Source organism: Mesocricetus auratus, unplaced genomic scaffold (assembly GCF_017639785.1).
Source record: "Mesocricetus auratus isolate SY011 unplaced genomic scaffold, BCM_Maur_2.0 contig_6806_pilon_obj, whole genome shotgun sequence".
In the NCBI taxonomy this organism is placed as follows: Eukaryota; Metazoa; Chordata; class Mammalia; order Rodentia; family Cricetidae; genus Mesocricetus; species Mesocricetus auratus.
The window spans coordinates 10,850-34,769 of NW_024432056.1; the positions used below are offsets into that span (position 1 = coordinate 10,850).

The 23,920-nt window shown below is 43.4% G+C and overlaps 1 long non-coding RNA gene across 3 annotated transcripts; it reads right to left on the reverse strand.

Annotated features, from left to right (window-relative positions):
• Window positions 1–2,252: 2,252 nt before the first annotated feature.
• LOC121138293 lies at window positions 2,253–10,384 on the reverse strand. Of its 3 annotated transcripts, none has more exons than XR_005875391.1 (4): window positions 10,323–10,384; window positions 8,015–8,151; window positions 6,731–6,819; window positions 2,253–2,907 (listed from the first exon to the last, which is right to left on the reverse strand). It is a non-coding gene; the product is annotated as an uncharacterized LOC121138293 (long non-coding RNA). The 3 variants fall into 3 exon arrangements; XR_005875389.1 differs by lacking the exon at window positions 10,323–10,384 and adding an exon at window positions 9,693–9,823; XR_005875390.1 differs by lacking the exon at window positions 10,323–10,384 and adding an exon at window positions 8,725–8,958.
• Between the last annotated feature and the right edge of the window lie 13,536 nt (window positions 10,385–23,920).

Below are 23,920 nucleotides of genomic sequence, written 5' to 3' on the forward strand. Positions count from 1 at the left end.
TGTTGTAGTGGTTAAGAATGCTTGCTGCTCTTCCAGAGGACATGAAGACAGTCCCAGGAACTTCCAGCCTCCTGTAATTGCACATGTTAATCACACATATATGCATCACATACATCACATCACACACACACACACACACACACACACTCTCTCTCTCTCTCTCTCTCTCTCTCAGACACACATGGCGGGAGGTAGGAAGAGAGGGGGAGGGAGAGAGAATTTCAAAAACACTTAAATATAGAGAAGGAATTAAACAATTGGAAACTACTTTGTAAGTGTTGTCCATGGTTTGCAAACACTGCCCCCTGCTGGTTAGCTCTTGAGTTTTCTGTGTTGCTTTCCCAGTCTTGAAACGTTAAGCAATGTTTTGGGAGTTTGCTTGTTTGAATTTGGTGTGTGTGTGTGTGTGTGTGTGTGTGTGTGTGTGTGTGTGTGTGTGTGTGTGTCTGTGTGTCTGTGTGTGTGTGTGTGTGTGTGTGTGTGTGTGTGTGTGTGGTGTGTCAGTGCGCCCATGTGCACTTATGTGCTTCTGAGTGACCACAGGGAGGGCATAAGGCTGCTTGAAGGCAGCTTCTACCACTCTTCAACCCTTTGCCCTTGAGACAGGGTCTCTCACTGAATTGCTCTCTGTGAGATTGGCTTCTGGGAGTTCCAGGATCTGTCAGTCTTTGCCTCCTGGTGCTGGGATTACAGGCACAAGTGGTCTCACCAGATTTTTATTTGCTTGTTGAAGATTCAAACTCAGGTCTCCACGCTTGTACAGCAAATGTTCTTACCCATTGAGAGCTAATACCCATCTCCCCAGCTCAACATATTTTATTTATGATGTGTTATTCTAGAGAGCCCCTATTTCTCATCCCTTGTTTAATAACATGTTACTGTGCCTACACAAGAATCCAAACACAAACATCTATGTCAGTTTTGTTCACAATGTGCAAATGCAGAGGCAGCACAGATACCTTTCAGTAAGTGGATGGATGACTGGATAAAGTGACACATCCAGACAATGGAAACTAAAAAGAGATGAGTTGTCCAGACACACAGAGCCCCAGAGGAAACCTATACCTATCCTCCTGACTTAGTCGTCTGTGTGTGGGATTGTGTGTTACGGTCTTGGCTCTGCAAACCATTTTTTGACATTGTCTATAGAGTGATAGGGTGAGATAAAACCCACAGCAATTGTCCCATTGGAATACATCATGAACCTGGGGACACTTTCTCTCTCTGTGAGATCCAGGTACCCCCATTACTCTCTGAAGAAGAAGGGATCAGTCAGAAACCCTGAAGTCTACAGGCTGTAATAAAAATGTTCTTCCAGTAATTCAGGTACCCCCAGCACACACACCAGTGGCTCAAGTTCCCATGGCACATCTCTATAATATGGATCTGTACCTGTGTTTAGACTCCATGCATGGAATCTCACTGGCCGTCAATTCATCTTCATGTGGACACTGCTGGAAAACTCTTTCCAGATGCCTTGTGCCCTATGATCCACCCTGAACTTGTTCCTCCCCCGCCTCCTAAAATTTCTAAAAATTGGTGCTAATTTGATTTGGGCACTGGAAGAGATTGGCAGCTGCACTTCCAATATAGAAATTTTTTTCTCTGTGATTTTATGACTTGGTGAGAGTTCTGGCTACTACGACCCTTGGTTTACATTTCCTTGGGAGATTCCAACTAAAGGTAAATATACAAACCGTGGTTAGAGGTGGGCTGATCATCTTGAGATCTGAGCATACAAATACACGCCATACACTTGGAGACAACAGGGAAGAGATGTTGTATCTACATCAAAGCCTGTTCTTAAGTTCATTCAAAGATTGAAAACCATCAGTCAAAAATAGAGGGAAACAGTCAATATATGGATTTATGGATAAGCCATGGAGGAAGATTGTGGTAGCTTAAATGCTATTAGTCCCCAAATTTCATAGCAAGTGGTATTACTGGGAGGAGTGGCTTTGCTGGAGAGGGTATGGCCTTGTTGGAAGAAGTGTGTCCCTGTGGAGGTGGACTTTAAGGTTTCCTATGCTCAGGATCCCACCCAGTTGTCAGTGGACTTCCGGTTGCCAGAAAGATATAGGACTCTCAGCAACTCGCCCAGCACCATGTCTGCCTGCATGCTGCCATGTTCCCTGCCATGATGGTAATGGACTGAACCTCTGAACCTGTAAGCAAGTCACCCCAATAAATGTTTTCATTTATAAGAGTTGCCATGGTCATGGTGTCTCTTCACAGCAATTGAAACGCTAGGACACAATTAAACCTTATATTTATTGAAGACTATATACATAATGGTAGGGCAGGAGATACTTGACAAAGAATATTGTAAGATGACACTGTGTTAGGTACATAAGATAAAGGCAGAGATCTATAGAAATCAGGGTATAAGTCTTGCTTCTTCTAGGTAGGCTCTGGTGACACTAAAGAAACATAAGAAACTATGTCTAGTTTCCACCAGAGTGTGGATTTCAGTGTTTTCTACTAGACATCCACATTAAAATTGTGTCTGTACTCCAGGGTCATCACATTTTTAAGTTACTTGATGTTTGTAATCATATCAAATTGAAGGTCAAGGTCAACGGAGTGGCAAAGTTGAGGGTCAAGGTCATCAGAGTGGCTAGATAACATTTGATGTCAGGATATGAGGGTTTGGACCACAGTCTTGAAGCCTGTGTTGGTCCTTGTGGTGGTTCCAGTTTCCTCTGAGGTGTTGGTGTTGCTAACACACATGAGATCTTCTTGTCCTGGATCTCTTGAAGACCAGATAGCAGTTGGGCAAACAATGACTCCAGGGTGCGGCCCACACACCCATCATGCCAGTGTCTGCCCAGATTGTTTCTCTCGTGTGGCCCAGATATCCAGATGGCCATGCCTTGTACTCCTGGGTCCTCCAAGGTAAGAAATCTCCTGGGTGTGATGAAGAGAGAATGAGGACTACAACTGTCAAAGTTAAACTTGACTCAGGCTTCTTGGTGGAAAATTAGCCCTCAGCCCACACTGATTTTGATTGTCCTTCAGTCATCAGCTTCAGAAGCCTTGTTTAAGAATCCAAGGTTTTTGATGGATGGAATGGTGGGGGCAGGGATCAGGTGAATCACAATAAGACCCTGTGCCATCTAATTCTTCTTGATATTAAGGAGAGTGGTTCCTTGTTCCATTAAAGGTCATTGCATAGTCCTTGCTCCCTTGCTGTGAGTGTATCACTGGGTCATATGGAGAGAGGGTACGGCCCACATACCCTTACATTTAAGCTAGACCCAGGCAGTAGAAGGTACTCAGAGTATGTCATTCTTCAGACAACACACTCATGGTGTTAAAGTGTGTTCAACCTTCTTGGAGCAGTAGGTGTGGCCTAGGTCAGACTTCACATCAGATTCTTAACCTTGCTCTCTTAAAGTCCTCATACAGGAAGAATTTGGGACAGAGGGTGCGGCCCACACACCCTTGATCCCAAGCTGTGTTTTTGTTATTTGATGTTTATGTGAGGCTCAGATTACTAGAGAGCAATGAGGTCTTAATCCACCTGCTGTGAGAATGTTTGTTGGATGTGTTGGAAGAATAGCAGGTACATCTCACAAACTATAGTGGTACCACAAAGAAGATTCTAGATTAGCATTGATGACAGTTCATGGTCTATGATGTGATGTCAAACATCAGTGCAAGAATGGTTGTGGTTGAGTCCAAATTTCTAAGTGAAATAGCATGGATTTGGTCACAAATGAGGCTATGATTTGTCCAACAAAATAAATTGTCGGGAGAAAATGCCTGGCCTCAGACCAGGTCGGCATCATGGGTATGTCCATTTCCTTTGTTCATTAAGGTGAGGTTTGATCTGGGTCACAAATGTGGCTATGATTTGTCCAAAAATAATTGAAGTGAGATAATGCCTGACCTCAGACCAGGTTGGCGTCATGGGTATGTCCATTTCCTTAGGTCATTAAAGCGATATATTGTCCCTTTAAAGACTAGCTCGTTTGTGGTGGGATCCTGTCCTTGGTTGACCAGAGGGTTCGGCCCACACACCATTTAATATTAGTCCAGTCTACTTAGGGTTCAAGGAGGTGCTGGGTTTCCTTTCAGGTCTGCTTATGGCCTTGAACCTGTGTCAATAATCATGTCATTATCAAGTTCCCCTTCTTGGAGGGGATAATGAATCCAGATTTCAGTTAATCAAATCAAGTTCTGAGTTTGCCCAAGATTCTTGGTGAGCAGTCTATGGCTAGAGTTGAGTATGAGAAATTTTCTTTAAAAAAAAGGCAGTCAAGATAAGGTGCAGGTTGCAGTGTAACACCCTTTTTGATAAGGTGCATCCATGTTACTGGATTATTTAGGTGAGCCCTTGTCACTTTATGGCAATGTTGTCATCCTTTTTAGTGTGTTGAAGATGTTGGATTGAATGAAGTGTGTGTGAGAGCCACACATCTGGTACTCAGAATGTCACTTATATCAATCATTATAGGAAGTATAGACGGTTAGTCCAAGACTATCAGTGACAAGCTGGGATATGTGTGCACTGATGTCTTGGTTGATGTAAAATACAAACTAAAATTAAGGCCTTGATCAGAGAAGCTCATGGTACATACTGCAACCACGGTATTGTTTAACTTTAGATTGGCTGTGGGTTCAGGCCTCTTTGGGAGGGGATTAATCTGTGCTGATATTACATTAGTATTTGTGCTAAAATTTCCTCAGTGTTTGGTCAGGATTGGCTTGGGCACATTCATTTTCTTGGTCTGGCCCAGGTCCTTTTTTTGACTGGCCCAGGCCACATTATCTGGATAATTTTGCTCAGGCTTCTTTAGGGTCAGGGTTTAGCCCAGGCCCACATCTCTTCTTGCTTTGGGCCCGGGCTGTTTCAGGGTCAGGATTGGCCTGGGCACACTCATTTTCTTGGTCTGGCCCAGGCCTCTTTTTTGGACTGGCCCAGGCCACAATTCTCTGGATAATTGTGCTCAGGCTTCTTTAGGGTCAGGGGTTAGCCCAGGCCCACATCTCTTCTTGCTTTGGGCCCGGGCTGTTTCAGGGTCAGGATTGGCCTGGGCACACTCATTTTCTTGGTCTGGCCCAGGCCAAATTCTCTGGATAATTTTGCTCAGGCTTCTTTAGGGTCAGGGTTTAGCCCAGGCCCACATCTCTTCTTGCTTTGGGCCCGGGCTTTTTCAGGGTCAGGATTGGCCTGAGCACACTCATTTTCTTGGTCTGGCCCAGGCCAATTCTCTGGATAATTTTGCTCAGGCTTCTTTAGGGTCAGGGTTTAGCCCAGGCCCACATCTCTTCTTGCTTTGGGCCTGGGCTGTTTCAGGGTCAGGATTGGCCTGGGCACACTCATTTTCTTGGTCTGGCCCAGGCCTCTTTTTTGGACTGGCCCAGGCCAAATTCTCTGGATTATTGGGCTCAGGCTTCTTTAGGGTCAGGGGTTAGCCCAGGCCCACATCTCTTCTTGCTTTGGGCCCGGGCTTTTTCAGGGTCAGGATTGGCCTGGGCACACTCATTTTCTTGGTCTGGCCCAGGCCTCTTTTTTGGACTGGCCCAGGCCAAATTCTCTGGATAATTATGCTCAGGCTTCTTTAGGGTCAGGGTTTAGCCCAGGCCCACATCTCTTCTTGCTTTGGGCCTGGGCTGTTTCAGGGTCAGGATTGGCCTGGGCACACTCATTTTCTTGGTCTGGCCCAGGCCTCTTTTTTGGACTGGCCCAGGCCAAATTCTCTGGATAATTGTGCTCAGGCTTCTTTAGGGTCAGGGGTTAGCCCAGGCCCACATCTCTTCTTGCTTTGGGCCTGGGCTGTTTCAGGGTCAGGATTGGCCTGGGCACACTCATTTTCTTGGTCTGGCCCAGGCCAAATTCTCTGGATTATTTTGCTCAGGCTTCTTTAGGGTCAGGGTTTAGCCCAGGCCCATATCTCTTCTTGCTTTGGGCCCGGGCTGTTTCAGGGTCAGGATTGGCCTGGGCACACTCATTTTCTTGGTCTGGCCCAGGCCTCTGTTTCTGTCTGGCCCAGGCTAAATTCTCTGGATAATTTGCTCAGGCTTCTTTAGGGTCAGGGTTTAGCCCAGGCCCACATCTCTTCTTGCTTTGGGCCCGGGCTTTTTCAGGGTCAGGATTGGCCTGGGCACACTCATTTTCTTGGTCTGGCCCAGGCCAAATTCTCTGGATAATTTTGCTCAGGCTTCTTTAGGGTCAGGGTTTAGCCCAGGCCCACATCTCTTCTTGCTTTGGGCCTGGGCTGTTTCAGGGTCAGGATTGGCCTGGGCACACTCATTTTCTTGGTCTGGCCCAGGCCTCTTTTTTGGACTGGCCCAGGCCAAATTCTCTGGATTATTGGGCTCAGGCTCCTTTAGGGTCAGGGGTTAGCCCAGGCCCACATCTCTTCTTGCTTTGTGCCGGGGCTTTTTCAGGGTCAGGATTGGCCTGGGCATTCTCATTTTCTTGGTCTGGCACAGGCCTCTCTTTTTCTTTGGCACAGAACCATTTCTCTTGATTATTGAGCTTAGGCTTCTTTAGGGTCAGGGTTAGCCCAGGTGCTCATCTCTTCTTCCTTTGGGCCTGTGGTTTTTCAGTGTTAATTGGTGAGGGCATACTCATTTTCTTGGTTTGGCCCTGGCATCCTTCATTTGATTGGCCCAGGCCCATGTTTCATTTCTAATGGGCCCGGGATTCTGTAGTGTAAGGGAATTCCTTGGGTCCCCATGTCTTCTGATTTGGGGTCCAGCCTTTTTAGGGTCAGGGTACCTGTTTATAATTTGGGTGGAGGTAGTCGATCCTTTCCAGCCGAAGCTTGCCCAAATCTTTGACTAAATCTTGGTCTATTTTCAGCATTTCTGAAAAAATAAAAGAAAAGTCAGGTGGACTTTGATAGTGGAAAATACTGGCATCTTAAATGTTCTCAGAACATCACTGACCTGTCCATGGGGAAACATGCACAGACACAGACACATATAGCCCACAGTTCACATGAAATAATTATACATTATACAAAGATGAAATATGTAGGAGAGAAAGCTGGTTGGGTTATTCCTTCCTGTTGCACAGCTGACTGTCTATGGTGGAGGGGTATCTGTGAGCTCATGTGGAAAGACTGTTGCTTCTAGTTAGTGAGATACAATTAGGAGAGTCCCACCAAGTCACCATGGTATATTTCCTTTCTGTCGTCTGAACCCTTGATGGAATAACTCAGTAACAAGAAACAGCAGAGGTTAGTCCTCCCTTCATCTTGAGGATGCCTTGCTAAGGCATAGAAGTCTCTACAGATCATCAAAAGATCTCTTTGCTGTGTGGGGATGGCATCCTCTCTCTGAATGTCCTACATGGCCATGTTCAGTGAGGGTATTTCTCTGATCCTTGTTTTTGTAACCCTTCTCATGGTCATATCTGCCGTGTCAATCAAAAACCCCTAAGACACCGAATCTGCCTTTGTCACCCCTTTCCAGAGAGCCCCCTGCCAAGTACACTGGTTTGAAATCACTTCTTCACCTACAGAATTTTCGGCAATCACTTACCTGAAGTAGATCTCTGCCTACCTTCTCCTGAGCTAAATCCTGGTCCACTATAGTGGACTCTGCTGCCCTCTGAACTGGGTCACACCCAGAACAATGACAGTGACCCTCATGTGAGGTCACAGAGGCCAGGCCTCACTCTGTCTGTGAAACTCAAAGGATGTCTTTTGGGCTAGTATTTAGGAGAAGTCCCTGAAGGCTTCTCTTAAGATCATTTCTTGGGAACAAGCTCACATCCAGTCCTTCTCCTACAGGGAACTTCAACCCTGGGACCAGCATATTCAGTAGGGAATGATCATACTCTGCCTTAATGTGCACAATTCACTTCTTGGTGTCTCATTTCTGCTGCTCAGTTTATTAATAAGTTTCTCTTGTCAAGAGATTTTAAGTGTGCCATCTGCAGTATTTTGGGTATCCAGCTGATGGAAAATGTTGGGGTACAACCTCTCCCATCACCACCATTAAACATAGCTTGCAGGAGGATTGCCCGAGAAATCAGGATGTCATGAAATTCCCTTACCTGGTCCTGCCATGAAACAGTCAATGACTTCTGAGAATGTCACTCTGGAGATGTGTATAACAGCAGAGATTCTTCCTGTTGTCATTTGGAAACTGGAGTTCCAAGGCATGGGCTGGCTCTGCCTCAGCAGCTGTCACCTTTTCTCACAAATACAGGTGGAGGTTAGTTGAAGAAATTTGACAAAATCCCCTCAGACATACACCCAGATTCAACCACAAATATATTAACTCAGGTCTCATAAGTAAAAGCTTAAGTTTGAAAATAAGATGGATCGAGTATGGCATCAGTGTCTGTGGCCATTCTGGGAAGGGCCTATGAGCCGACTTTAAAGATGATTTCCAGGAAGGTTCATGTCTAGAGAAGCCCATGAGAAGCCCTCCTACCTGTGAATCATATGCTCCCTGTGGGGATGTCACAAACAGGTGGGTGGTACATATAATTATCTTTAAGATTCTGTAGGCTCAATCCTGAAGTGATAGACTATGCACTGAGTTGACACTTTCTTCAGAGGCCTCTCTTCATTAAATTTTACATATAATTTAAATGTAAATATGGATAGGTTAGGGAGATGGCTGTAGTTGTGTTTCTTATTGTGTCCCTGACTTCAGCCATGCTGGGCCCAACGCATAGTTATAAAAGATAAGGATTGTGCTGTCTAGAAGCAAAGACCCTTCAGACCCCTGCAGTAATGACTTTGACACACTCCCTACCTGTCCTGACACTGTGGGCTGCTATAGCTGATGGTTGTCCCTGGCTTGGGCCCACTAGCAGAGTTTATTCTGCACCAGCCTGGAGACTGAAGTCTTCTCATGTGATACAGGCTGGGTGTGGACATCCCATGGCCTCTTTCTCCAGTGAGTTGTGGGTGTTGTCTTCCTGAGTCCTTGTTATAGTAGTTCTTTGTCACACGTCTTACAGATACTTACTGCAGCTTCTTCTAAAGCTATATCACAGGTCCTGTTAAATAACCACATTGTGCCTCATATCCTTTATCACTACTGCTCCCAGTATAGCACAGTTACGTTAAATTATGCCTTCATCCCAGAATTCCTGAGTATATTTCTCCCTCCACAGAGCCTAAAGCTTCCTCTAAACACATCCAAGTGAAAACATGTATTAGCACAGAATTAGAAGGGAGAGTATTGCCATGGTACTTCCTGTGACAGTGACATTGGATTCTGTTCCCAAATTATGGCAGCTGTCTATGTCTATCTTAGTATAAATGAAAACATTGTTACCACCAGGGACCAGAATTATCAGGGAAGAACAGATATCAGTGCCAGGGATGCTTTGCCCACACTCCCTGAACAACCTGCGTGTGATTGTCTAATGTGGGCACACAAACAGGAACCCTCTGTCCTTATCACCTAGGTCAGAGGCTGGAGTCCTGGTGCAGATCCACCTGTGTGGCTTCATCCCAAGGCCTCTCTCTCTGTGAGTCTAGGGGTTTCTCTCCATGTGGTCTTGAGGTTCCTGTCCCACTGCTATGAGACTTCTGACTCCTACTGTTTCTAGTTCTTCTTAGGATGAGCTCTCCTCAGGCTGGAACATTTCAAATACCTAGCTATGTTTTAGTGTCCCCATTTAAGATCTCAATAAAGAAGTGCCTCAAACCGAGTGAGTCACTCACATGATTAAATTCAGGTAGTGTGCATCCCAGAAAACAGCCCAAACTTACCCAGTCACATGCACTTGCTGTGATTCAAGCCCTCCTTCTGGACTCTGGCTTGTCCTCAGGTAAGACCCTGGCATTACTAGGGCAGGGTTCAATTGTGAGGTCACAGAGGCCTCACCTACCTCATTCTTGGAATCCCAGGTCATCCAGACCCCAGTTCTCTCCCTATCTGACCCATCCTTGTTGTTTGCCAACCTATGTGCAAACATCCCTGGAAGCACTTAGCTTTGGGAAAGCAGCTAGAAGTGTCTCAGGGATATTTCCGGGAGCATACATTACATTTCTCTCCTGTCATTCCTCCATCTTCCCACAGGTACCATCACCCTTGAGAAGAGGAATGCAGTTGACAATGCTGCTTCCTCATCTCAATTGTCTGAACTCACACTCTGCCTCATCATCTCAGATTCTTCATAGTCACCATGGTTTACTGCTGGCACTCAGCCTGTGGGGTACCATCTTCTGCCCCTTCTACTTGGTTCCAAAAGTAACCTCATCGTATTTTCTACCTGTCTGCATCATTAATCTTTTAGCTTGAGTTTGGTTGTGGATTAGTATTAGCTAGTGCTTGCCTGGCCCTTGGTTTCAGAATGAACAGCACAAAAATACATGGATGACTAATCAATAAATACATACAGCATGGATGCTTCACAATAGAGTCGCAGGTAGAGCCTAGCTTGTGAGGTACAGAGACTCCTGGAAGCACCTGCTTTTCCTTGTCCCAAATCAGGTGACCTGTCACTGAAAAAGCTGTGTGTAGGAATGATCAAGCTGTTCAGAAATGTGCCAAGCCCTTTGTCCCCACCTGTGTGCAGGTCTTGCAGTGGTAGTCAGGCTCTGTTAGCTCTGACTGACATGAGACTCTTTGTCAACCCTGTGCTTCCCTTGTGCTAGAACTTCAGTCTCTCAACTACCAGGTTTCCAGTGTTTCTCATGATGAGATACTGTACATAAATCATGACTGACACCAAATTAGTGGACTTCTGGCTAACCTGGTCATGGGGCTACAGTGCATTCTGTGTTGTGAGGCTCAGACATTAATTTGAAAATCTTGAAGGAAAGTCCATGGGTTCTTTTCTTTTTTAAGAAAGAGGACATAAAGCAAGGGTTAGGGAGCTAAGGTTAGTTCTGGAAGGAGTTAGGGAGAGGAGTGTGTGGTAAATAAGATCAGAATTTAATGTGTGATATTGTCAAAGAAGTAATAAAAATATTTATTTATTCATTTAATTATTCAACTTCATGCATTGGCCTCTTTGAACGTCCTCAAACAAACACTCCTACTAGTTGCCTGGCCTCATCATGTTTCTTTAGTTGTGGAGGGAGATTCTATAACCCTTTTCTGGTATCATTGGCTCTTAAGCTGTATTTCTTTACCTGTGGGTCATGAACCCTTTGGGGGTGGAATTGAAAACTCCATTCACAAGGGGTATCCTAAGACCATAGGATATTTACATTACAAACCATAACAGTAGCCAAATTACAACTATGAAGCAGCAATGAATATAATGTGGTTGTAGGTCATCACATCATAAGGAACTCTATTAAATGGTTGCATTATTAGGAAGGTTTAGAACTACCTCTCTAAAGCCAGAACCATGTGTGATAAGCTAAAAGTTCTACTGCTTCCTGAATATGGAACATTGCCCCTCCTTCACATACATTTTCAACAGAATTCTGGTTTTTATCCTTGCCTTCACTGTCTAAGCTTACCAGTCCTGGAATTCAGTCTGTAGACCATGTTGCATGAACTCAGAGATCCACCTGCCTGTGCTTCCAGAGTGTAAAATATCACAAGAACAGTCTCTAGTCCACATACTAAAATTCTTCTCCTCTGAAACCTCCTGAGGCAGTCCCTTACAGTTCAAAGCACTCTAAACACCACTATCTTCCATACTCCAACTGGCTAGGCCCATTAAGCCCCACTTAAAGTGTTCAACTGCTTTTTTGAGTTCAAAGTCCACAATCCTCCAAACAAAAGTGTTGCCATCCCAACACAGCAATACACCACTTCTGACAGCAAGTACTGTCTGAGCTAGGGTTTTATTTCTTTGAAGAGATACCATGACCATGTATAACAATTTGAAAGTAATTTGCCCCTATAATCTCATAAGGAGTGGCACTATTAGTAGGTGTGACTTTGTTGGAGTGAATATGGGTTTGTTATAATTTTGTCTCTATGGAGGCAGGGTTTGAGATTTCCTGTGTTGAAGATCCCACACAGTGTCTCAGTTCACTTCCTGTTGCCTTCTGATCAAAATGCAGCCACCAATATGTCTGGCAGCATGTCACCCTTCTCACTACCACGATGATAATGAGCTGAACCCCAGAACTGTAAATGAGCCACACCAAATAAAATTTTCATATATGAGATTTTTTTCATGGTCATCTTATCTCTTCCCAGCAATAGAAACCCTAAATAAGACACCAGGGCAGCTCTTATAAAGAAAAGCATTCAACTGGTCTGGCTTATAGTTCAGAGGTTTAGTCCATTATCATCACGGAGTGAAGCATGGTGGCAAACAGGTAGACATGATGAGGAGAGGTAACTGAAAGTTCTACATCTGGATTCACAGGTAGCAGGAATAGGGAGGACAACTGAGTCTACCTTGGGCTTCTGATACCCCAGATCCCACTCCCAGTGACACACTTCAACGATGGCCATACCTACTCCAACAAAACCTCATCATCTCCCAAAGTCCCACTCTGTATGGAGCTAAGGGGATAATTTCATTCAAACCACCACGTAGACTATTGCCATTGATCTTGATAGTGCACTACAACTTGATGGCAAGACCCTATTGCTGGAAACACTACAGGCTTCAGTCATAGAATATGCAGAAAACAAATGTTTTCTGCTTATGAACACAGTTCAAGAATGGAGTCCTGTGAGGAGATTTCTGAGTGCTTGGGAGAATACTCCAGGTAACCAAGACAATTGTCTTGTGACCCCAGTTTCTTCAAAAAACACAGAATTGTCCTCAGATCATGCTTTCATACTCCTCCCATGTGTAGTGCATAGGAGTTTATTTCAGATTATTTATTACAACTGGCTATAGTTATTTGGTTACATGCTTCTATAGAAAAACATATTTTTGCCACATGAGGCTTGAGCACCATGCACAGCTTATTAGCCACATGTTGCTTCCTTTGTAACTGGATATTTTATGTGTGATTCAAAATGCAAAGAATGTTTTTTTGAAGTTGTTTAACGAGCTAAACCCATTAGGTCGGGCCCTACATCCATCCACCTTGCCGGATGGCTAGAGAAGGACTCATGTGACTATTCTTAACTCTCAGAGTGTACATTGTCTGATGCTCTGAATGAAGTTGGCTATTGCATCAGACTTTAGTCCACCTAATTTATTGGCTCCTGTCTCCTAGGTCTAGATATATGATAAATGGTGCCTGAAACTTGGACCTGAAGTTGTCTATGAGATAAGTGGTGATGAACCTCTCAGAAGGAGGTCAGTGAGAATACAGCGGCAGAAACCATGGATGGCTTTGCTTTTTGTTTAACTTGTGCATCTTTTTTTAATGAAAGAAGGATACCACATACTAACATCACAACTATTAAATTTCTTGTCATTTGTTTGTGATTATAACATTTTGCTTCCAGAAGAAGGGACTTTACATGAAAAAGAATGGGACAGAATCTGAAAGAATATTGAAAAGGCACACAGACATGGAGGAAAGATCTTATTCAATTTTGGGTCTCTGAATTTTAATTTGGACTCTTATCCAAGTGCTTAAGGATGACACAGAGGATATCAATCATGAGGAAGAGATAGATAATTCCTTAAATGAATATCAACTAGATGATCAAACTTTAAAATCTTCCTGTGTTTGTGTTTTTTGTAAAGGGAGATTTTTCCCCATCAAGGTAAAATCAAAAGTAAAAACATGGCCACCAATGACTATGCTGCTGGCAACTGCCTCATCTCCTTTACTGGAGCCTCCTTTAAACACACTCCACTAGTGAGTAAAACTGACGCTGAAGCATGGGGTGAGGAATTTGATAATCAACCTGATCTTGAATTCTCTCCACTTCCTGAAGAGAACCCATGAACAAACTCAATTTCTAACCTAGGCAAGCTTGGGCCTAGCAGGGAAAGGAAATTTGGCTCCCAAATCCACCTTGGGCTCATGAACTGGGCTTGCTATTTTCAATATAAGCAATCTATTTAAACTCTAGAAAGAGGGATGGCTTTGGATAATCCTCTCAGATTACCTTGTGAAGCAAGAAAAGAATCTAGACTAAAAGAGGCATCTGTGTAGTATGTGGATCTTTCACTTCCTTTGAACTCCCTTATTTTCCCCACTAAATTGTCTCCTACAGGTATTACATCACACAAGGATAAACTTTGGAAGGGATTCATGTACACCATAAGGGCCATAAAATACTGTCTTCTTACCTTACTCCTCTTGCTCAATTAGTAAATCAGGGGAGGACTGGATGTCAACAATTACATGGATTTGATCCTTGCTGTGTAGTAGTATCCTTAACTAACAGTTTTAAGAGTGTTACCGAACTCTATGGATTTCCAAATTCCATTTCCAGATCTCTGTGGAAGATAGGAAACCATCATCCAGCTGGAAAACTATGAGTTTTTCTCACATGAACTGAATTTGTGATTACAAAATTGTCTAACCTCCTCACGTTCCACAGGCAGCTACTTATTTTATTGATGGCTCATCTAATGGTACAGGAGGGATTCATGATCCAGATATTCATCAGTTTCTTAATACTTCCCTCAGCCTATGGAGTGGAACTGGCTGTTTTGATTTGCTACAGTTAGTTAACAAACCCTTAACCCCTGTGATTCTCCTTATATCATAGGATTATTCTTCAACACAAGGCTGCTAACTGGGCTATGGGAATGGCAGAAATCCTACAAGAATGGTTGGAGGGGCATAACTATCTTCCTGGATGTGGCCTTCCTGATCTTCCTGCTGGTCTACAGAAAGATGGTAATTGGGTACCAGATAGCCCTGGTCTTAGATGTATTAACTATAAAGGAAATTAATTAAAAGTTGAATACTTAGAACTCTGCTCAGAGCTCACAGTACAGGAAACATGGCATCAGCTTTGCAAAGGGTCAAAGGTGATGAGTCTCATCTTTAACTGTATGTATGCTGACATAAAAAATAAATTTGTCTAAATAAATCTTCCTTTAGACATTTTCATCATCCCTGTGGGCCCTCATGAGAGCTCTATCACATTGATCCCCTGGGCAGCATATGGTGGGACAGATCCCTGACATTGACATGCTATCATCCCTAGGCCCATGAGAATGCTGGGCTTTCCAACTCATTTTTCTTGTCTTCTGAAACCCTCAGGTTAACAAAGCTAATTGAATGCTCTTGTCTTTGACAGATGGGAAACTGTCCCAGTGTCCACAGGCTTTCCCAAGTTCCCCAGCAGGTGGGGCACACCTCTCCATTTTACCCCAGACCCATCAAAATCCACACAGACCAGATGGGCCTCATGTCAAGGATGTCACGATGGGTTGTTAAGGCTCTACAGGCCAGGGTAGAATCTCTATGTTCCCTCCCTCATGATCCAGTCCTTCCCTAGAAGACCAGTCAGTGAACTCCACCTTATGATCCTGTCTGAAAACCACTCTGTTCTTCACAGTTTAGGTAGCCCATACCTCTTCCATAACACACCCCAATACTGTGGTAAATCAACATCCTTGAGATCAAGACTTACGTGAACCCTCATTGGCAGCTGAACCTTACAGGAGAGGGTGCCATTTCCTAGACTCTTGATCACTAACCTGCCCTGTGATTCCAGTACAGGAACAGGGAGGACCAGATGGGTGGAAGGGATACCTCTGAAAATGTTTGTGTTTATTTTTAGCTGTGTGAGAGAGTACAGGCACACACTGGTGCCACCGGACACTTGTGGGTGTCAGAGGACAAATTTCTGAAGCAATGTCTACCATTACACTTGGTGCAAACAGCCTCTTTCTTGTTTCTGCTACACCATGTGCTAGCTGGCCTGATATCTCCCGACCCATTCTTCTGTCTCCACTGACTGCTTCACTGTGTGTATTGCTGGGATTGCAGATACAGGTGAGCATCCTCAGCTCTTTACTGGTGTTTTGGGCCTCAAAGCCAAGCTCGGGCAGTTCTTGATTTGCCTGCTGCTTAAGAATCATGAAGAATAAAAGACTATCTCTCATAAAGTAACTCCCTGCATTCTTACTGGTTGGTGAAATAAAATGTGATAAATCAGCTTGTCTGGTTTAGGACAAGAATGTTCATTTTGTGTATTTTCTTCTGCCTTTTCCCTGGGTGACACCTGCCCCTTATCATCTGCTGCCACTCACACACTGCCTGCCAATCTCCCATGGCCTCTGCATCCACACTGGAAAATTAGCAGAATTTTCCTTTATGGAGAAGAATTCTATGTTCATTCTCAATATCTCCACTGCTGTGTGCTCTGCAGACTAACAGCTCATAGAAGAATGCTTCCCATATTTATACTTCTAGCTTGGTGGAGATCATCAGTTCACATGTAGTAAAACCTCTGCTTTCCCATGAGCAAGGAAAAGCAATGGCACATTGAACTGGGATGACCCTGCCTCACTCCAGCCAGTTACTTAGGTGTTTGAAAGTAAAACATAGGTGGGAGAGTTATCTATGGACATGGTCATGCAAGGAGAGCTATCCTGAGTTACCTGAGTCAAAGTGTCTTACCAATTCCCACATGGACCTGACTTCACTTCCTTTTCTGTTTGCTTTCAGAAAAGAATGGAAGGCCTTAAGAAGTGCACATATGGAACTATAGCCGAAGGTAAGAAAACACCAAGGTTTTAAATTAATGAACAATGCGAGTCACTGTTCCTTAATCCACCTGTTTTGGGCCAAAACAGGGTCAGACAACCAGTTAAGATAAAGAAGAAAAAGGCCACTGCTCTTTGTTCCCCATGTCTCCTAATCTCTTATGTTCAAGCCTCTGTTGTTTTCATGTACACAAATTTACATATGCAGACACATGTTCCCACATGTGTGTACCCCACCTGTGCGCGCGCGCGCGCGCACACACACACACACACACACACACACACACACACACACATTCCATTATGACACTCTCCTCCACACAATGAGGGGAAATGTGACTCCAACATGCATCGAGAGTTTAAAGGGCCTGGAACTCAACAGTGACATAGTTTCTCTTTCTCCCATCATCTCTTCTCAACTGTACAAAAAAAAAAGAAAGAAAAAAGGAAAGAACCCTTAAAGTTACTATTTCTTACAAAACACCCCCAGAACACCAAGGTAAAGACAGAGTAAAAGGAGTAAAACATATTTTAATAGATTTTGTTTTCTGTGATCCTGAGAATTAAGCCCTGAGCTCACACCTGCTGGATGGACACTCCACTACTGAGCCACACCCTCAGCTTCCCCCAAATGACAGATTCTTAGGAGTCTATAGTGCACTTAGTATTCATTTGGACTCATAAGCCAGTACCATATCCTCATTCCTTCTGAGCTGGAAATTTGAGCTCTTGGCTTCTTGGGATCTCTCCAGCACACCTGGCAAATAGATGGACATTCTAGTATGTCTACTTCTAAGTGTTCCTAAGCATCTTCTCTTCCACCCTTCTTCAACAGCCCACTCCTTATCATTTCCACAGGAGGGAGAGGCTCTGTTCCATCTGGACCACAACAATTATGTCATTTGTGAAGAGAAGGTCGCTGTGCTCACCCGGAAAACTGGTTGTGAATAAAATATTAGTTTAGAAGACGGCAGAGATGAGAAGTCATGAATGAAAAAATAGAGTCACAGCTTTTACCCACAGTTTTTCAGACACACTGTGTCAATATGCTCAGCATATGTCCCCCAGAGGTTATTTCAGGTGGAAGAGCTGCAGCCACTCACACTCAGAGCCAGCTGGGTAGCCTAGAAGGCAAAGTGGGCACTGGGAAATGAGATGAGGGATGGTGACAGTTAAGTCTGGGAAATGACATGGAGTGGGCGTGGGCGTGTGTGCACAGGTGGGGTGCACACATGTGGGAACATTTGTGTACATGAAAACAACAGCACTTGGACACAAGAGATTAGGGTAGATGGGGAACAAACAGCAGTGGCCTTTTTGTTCTTGATCTAACTGGATGTTTGACCCTGTTTTGACGGAAAACAGGTGGGATAAGGAACAGTGACTCCCATTCTTCATTAATTTAAAACCTTGGTGTTTTCTTACCTTCGGCTATACTTCCATATGTGCACTTCTTAAGGCCTTCCATTCTTTTCTGGAAGCAAAACAGGAAAGGAAGTAAAGTCAGGTCCATGTGGGAACTGGTAAGACACTTTGACTCGGGTAACTTAGGATAACTCTCTTTTCATGACCATTTACATAGCTAACTCTCCCACCTATGTTTTACTTTCAAACACCTAAGTAACTGGCTGGAGTGAGGCAGGGTCATCCCAGTACAATGTGCCATTGCTTTTCCTCGCTCATGGGAAACGCAGGGTTTACTACAGGTAAACTGATGATCTCCACCAAGCTAGAAATATAAATATGGGAAGCATTCTTCTATGAGCAAGAACTGGACTTAAAAAACTGAACCAGAGTAGATGAACCTGCCAGGATAGAGGAAATGATTCCTGGGCTGTAAATAAAATTGGTTTGTTCGAAGCACCAGGCAGTTCCAGCATGGGGAAATGTTCTTGAGGCAAACAGGCAAATAAAACATGCTCTCCCTGGGTGGATGGAATGGAGGATGGCAACTCCTCAAGAACTGAGAGGAAGGAGGACAGGAGGACTGACACGATTCCTCCCCACACCTGGAGGAGTGGGGAAGAGACTGTGGTACCATGGTGGAAAGAGTCAACACTCAAGACAAGATACAATTCCCATGGGGGATTTAACCAAGCATCTTCCCTGCTTGGTTCTGAGGTTCTGCTCTACCAGATAATCAAGGTTTTTGTATTTTAGTACATTCAACCAGAGACTGGAGCAACCGTGGCATAAATATCCTGTTCACAGTGGTGTAATGCTGTGTCACTGGTTTGGCTGTGATGAAAAGGGCAGCATTCTGTAGGGAGGGCTTAGCCTGTGACTCTAGTCACCCCTGCATGAACTCTTAGCTCATGTCAGTAAGCTGGGTGTTAAAAGCGTATCGTTTTAAAACACATTTGGACTTTCATTTGTACATGAAAAAATGTAGAATTAAAAAAGATAAATAATAAAATAAAATTTAAAAACATAGAATGAAAACAAGTAGCTACCATTAGCAATGATGAAACATGAATGGTTTGCTGTTCTACTAAAGTTGCACCACCAGATTATAAATTAAAACATCACAGATGTACTTCATGATTGTTGATTTTATTTCTCTCAATCTCCTGTCTCATTCTCTCATTCTAGCCTTCACAGCAATCAGTGTTTTGTTGATTTTGTGTCTGAGTATTTGCATATGTATTTAGATATTTAGACATTTCTCAGTCCTGTTTTTGGATGTTAAATTTCTACATAAATGTCATGTTGCAACAGCTAGTTTTTTTTTATTAAGGGACATCCAAGTTGTTCTGTAATCATTTCTTTTCACAACAAAGAGTAAGATAATCCTCATAGGTACCTCTTGGCACTCCTGTTGAACAGTTCATTAGGGTACACATTTTCTGCTAATCTGGATATGGCCAGGTTTAACTCTTGAGTGGGTCCAGTCAGCTCTTGCTTACCCCAGTATCCCAGGAGAACCTCCAAATCTCCATAAATGTTCCACAATGGCACACTGCATATTTTATCACACTTATGAACATAGGGCTGGCCATTACTGAATTTAAGACATGGCATGGTTTGTGTGCTACTTATAGTGCTTCTGTTATTTTGTCTTTCACAATTATATTTTGCAAAGAAAATGGCTTTTCTTGGAATTCTTCGTAAGAACCCATCAATTCTTTTCACATATCAGAATGTCTAAAGGCACCTCCTCTCCCCTCCTCTGTCCCCTCTCTCTTTCTCTTTCCTGTTCTGCTTGTCCACCTCCTCATCCCCCTCTTCTTTCCTAACCCTTTTTTCTCCCCCTTCTTCCCTTGCACCCAGAGAAGAGCAGCCCTCTCAAAGTCATCTCTTATGTACTGTTCTTGTCACTGTAGGCTACATCCTGGTTCTTAGGAAATTCATCAAGTCATGGAGTACTGTTTGCACTAATTGTTCAAGATCTGAATGTGAAGGATACAGTGTCAGTTTCAATGAAGCTGAACTTCCCCACTGTGACTCTCCTCTGCTGACACTCATCATGTTCAGGATTTTTCCATGACCTTGTTTTCTTGTGTTCCCTATGCTGTTATTTACAGGCCACTTTAAAGTCACATGACCTGCCCACAGTCACACATTTGCCTTATAGATAACTCTCCCACAAATGGCTCCTTTTGTCTGTGTTATCTCTTAGATTTCTCAGCCAGTGTGGAGTTGGGGGAGATCATTCCTAATAAATCAATAAGCCTCCCTTCCTGGAACCCTATGCATGATGCTGCTGTCCTGTGCTTTGGACATAAACTAGTACTGATTGCTGGAAGTCTCTCCAAAACCAACACAGAATTGCACTTCTATATCTAAGTTCATGTTTTCACAAAACAGAAATACCACCATGTCCCCTCAAAAGAATTTCTCAAAGATAAGACCACATGGGGGTGTCTGTTTTATTTTGAAGGATTTCATTTAGAGCCTGACTTGGTTCTCAGTGTGTCACTTGAATGTGTGCAATGTGGCTGTCACAACCAAACTCAGCAACATTAACAGGGAAGGTTCTGAATCAGTTTCTGAAAAATCAGACAGACTACAGGAGACACATGTCCCACTCAGGGATAAGAAAAAAGCCCAAATGCCCAGAGGTGAGACAGACAGAATGAGATACAGACACTAAAATGAGTCACAGACCAAACAGGAGAAGAGACTGACAACAGCCTAGGAAAAGAAAGGGGAGGGGGAGGGGCGTGTGATTGACAAGAAGAGGTGGGGCTGTCAGTCTGCAGAGCACACAGCAGTGGAGATATTGAGAATGAACATAGATGTCAGGGATCTGTCCCACCATATGCTGCCCAGGGGATCAATGTGCTAGAGCTCTCATGAGGGCCCACAGGGATGATGAAAATGTCTAAAGGAAGCTTTAGTTAGACAAATTTTATTTTTTATCTCAGAATACATACAGTTAAAGATGAAACTCATCACCTTCGAGCCTTTGCAAAGCTGATGCCATGTTTCCTGTACTGCGAGCTCTGAGCAGAGTTCTAAGTATTTAACTTTTAAAAGATTTCCATTCTAGTTAAAACATCTAAGACCAGGGCTATCTGCTCTCCTGGTACCCAATGACCATCTTTCTGTAGACCAGCAGGAAGATCAGGAAGGCCACACCCAGGAAGATAGTCATGCCCCTCCAGCCATTCCTGTAGGATTTCTGCCATTCCCAAAGCCCAGTTAGCAGCCTGGTGTGCAGAAATAATCCTATAAAATAAGCAGAATCTCAGGGGTTAAGGGTTTGTTAACTAACTGTAGCAAATGAATCAAAACAGCCAGTTCCACTCCATGGGCTGAGGGAAGTATTAAGAGATTGATGAATATCTGGATCATGAATCCCTCCTGTACCATTAGATGAGCCATCAATAAAATAAGTAGCTGCCTGTGGAACATGAGCAGGTTAGATAATGTTGTAATCACAAATTCAGTTCATGTGAGAAAAACCCATAGGTTTCCAGCTGGATGATGGTTTCCTATCTTCCACAGAGATCTGCAAATGGAATTTGGAAATCCATAGAGTTCGGTAACACTCTTAAAACTGTTAGTTAAGGATACTACTACACAGCAAGGATCAAATCCATGTAATTGTTGACATCCAGTCCTCCCCTGATTTACTAATTGAGCAAGAGGAGTAAGGTAAGCAGACAGTATTTTATGGCCCTTATGGTGTACATGAATCCGTTCCAAAGTTTATCCTTGTGTGCTGTAATACCTGTAGGAGACAATTTAGTGGGGAAAATAAGGGAGTTCAAAGGCAGTGAAAGATCCACATACTACACAGATGCCTCTTTTAGTCTGGATTCTTTTCTTGCTTCGCAAGGTAATCTGAGAGGATTATCCAAAGCCATCCCTCCTTCTAGAGTTTAAATAGATTGCTTATATTGAAAATAGCAAGCCCAGCTCATGAGCCCATGGTGGATTTGGGAGCCAAATTTCCTTTCCCTGCTAGGCCCAAGCTTGCCTAGGTTAGAAATTTAGTTTTTTCATAGGTTCTCTTCAGGAAGTGGAAGAGAATTCAAGATCAGATTGATTATCAAATTCCTCACCCCATGCTTCAGGGTCAGTTTTAGTCACTAGTGGAGTGTGTTTAAAGGAGGCTCCAGTAAAGGAGCTGAGGCAGTTGCCAGCAGCATAGTCATTGGTGGCCATGTTTTTACTTTTGATTTTACCTTGATGGGGAAAAATCTCCCTTTACAAAAAACACAAACACAGAAAGATTTTAAAGTTTGATCATCTAGTTGATATTCATTTAAGGATTTATCCATCTTTTGCTCATGATTGATATCCTCTGTGTCATCCTTAAGCACTTGGATAACAGTCCAAATTAAAGTTCAGTGACCCAAAATTGAACAAGATCTTTCCTCTATGTCTGTGTGCCTTTTCAATATTCTTTCAGATTCTGTCCCATTCTTCTTCATCTAAAGTCCCTTCTTCTGGAAACCAAATATTATAATCACAAACAAATTACAAGAAATTTAATAGTTGTGATGTTAGTATGTGGTATCCTTCTTTCATTAAAAAAAGATGCACAGGTTAAACAAAAAGCAAAGCCATCCATGGTTTCTGCTGCTGTATTCTCACTGACCTCCTTCTGATAGGTTCATCACCACTTATCTCATAGACAACTTCAGGTCCAAGTTTCAGGCACCATTTGTCATATATCTAGACCTAGGAGACAGGAGCCAATAAACTAGGTGGACTAAAGTCTGATGCAATAGCCAACTTCATTCAGAGCATCAGACAATGTACACTCTGAGAGTTAAGAATAGTCACATGAGTCCTTCTCTAGCCATCCGGCAAGGTGGATGGATGTAGGGCCCGACCTAATGGGTTTAGCTCGTTAAACAACTTCAATAAAACATTCTTTGCATTTTGAATCACACATAAAATGTCCAGTTACAAAGGAAGCCACATGTGGCTAACAAGCTGTGCATGGTGCTCAAGCCTCATGTGGCAAAAATATGTTTTTCTATAGAAGCATGTAACCAAATAACTATAGCCAGTTGTAATAAATAATCTGAAATAAACTCCTATGCACTACACATGGGAGGAGTATGAAAGCATGATCTATGAACAATTCTGTGTTTTTTGAAGAAACTGAGGTCACAAGACTCTTGTCTTGGTTACCTGGAGTATTCTCCCAAGCACTCAGAAATCTCCTCACAGGACTCCATTCTTGAACTGTGTTCATAAGCAGAAAACATTTGTTTTCTGCATATTCTATGACTGAAGCCTGTAGTGTTTCCAGCAATAGGGTCTTGCCATCAAGTTGTAGTGCACTATCAAGATCAATGGCAATAGTCTACGTGGTGGATTGAATGAAATTATCCCCATAGCTCCATAGGGAGTGGGACTTTGGGAGATGATGAGGTTTTGTTGGAGTAGGTATGGCCATCTTGAAGTGTGTCACTGGGAGTGGGCTTTGGGGTATCAGAAGCCCAAGGTAGGCTCAGTTGTCCTCCCTATTCCTGCTACCTGTGAATCCAGATGTAGAACTTTCAGTTACCTCTCCTCACCATGTCTACCTGTTTGCCACCATGCTTCACTCCATGATGATAATGGACTAAACCTCTGAACTATAAGCCAGACCAGTTGAATGCTTTTCTTTATAAGAGCTGCCCTGGTGGTCTTAGTTAGGGTTTCTATTGCTGGGAAGAGATAAGATGACCATGAAAAAATCTCATATATGAAAATTTTATTTGGTGTGGCTCATTTACAGTTCTGGGGTTCAGTTCATTATCATCGTGGTAGTGAGAATGGTGACATGCTGCCAGACATATTGGTGGCTGCATTTTGATCAGAAGGCAACAGGAAGTGAACTGAGACACTGAGTGGGATCTTCAACACAGGAAATCTCAAAGCCTGCCCCCATAGAGACACAATTATAACAAAGCCATACTCACTCCAACAAAGTCACACCTCCTAATAGTGCCACACCTTATGAGATTATAGGGTCAAATTACATACAAACTATTATACATG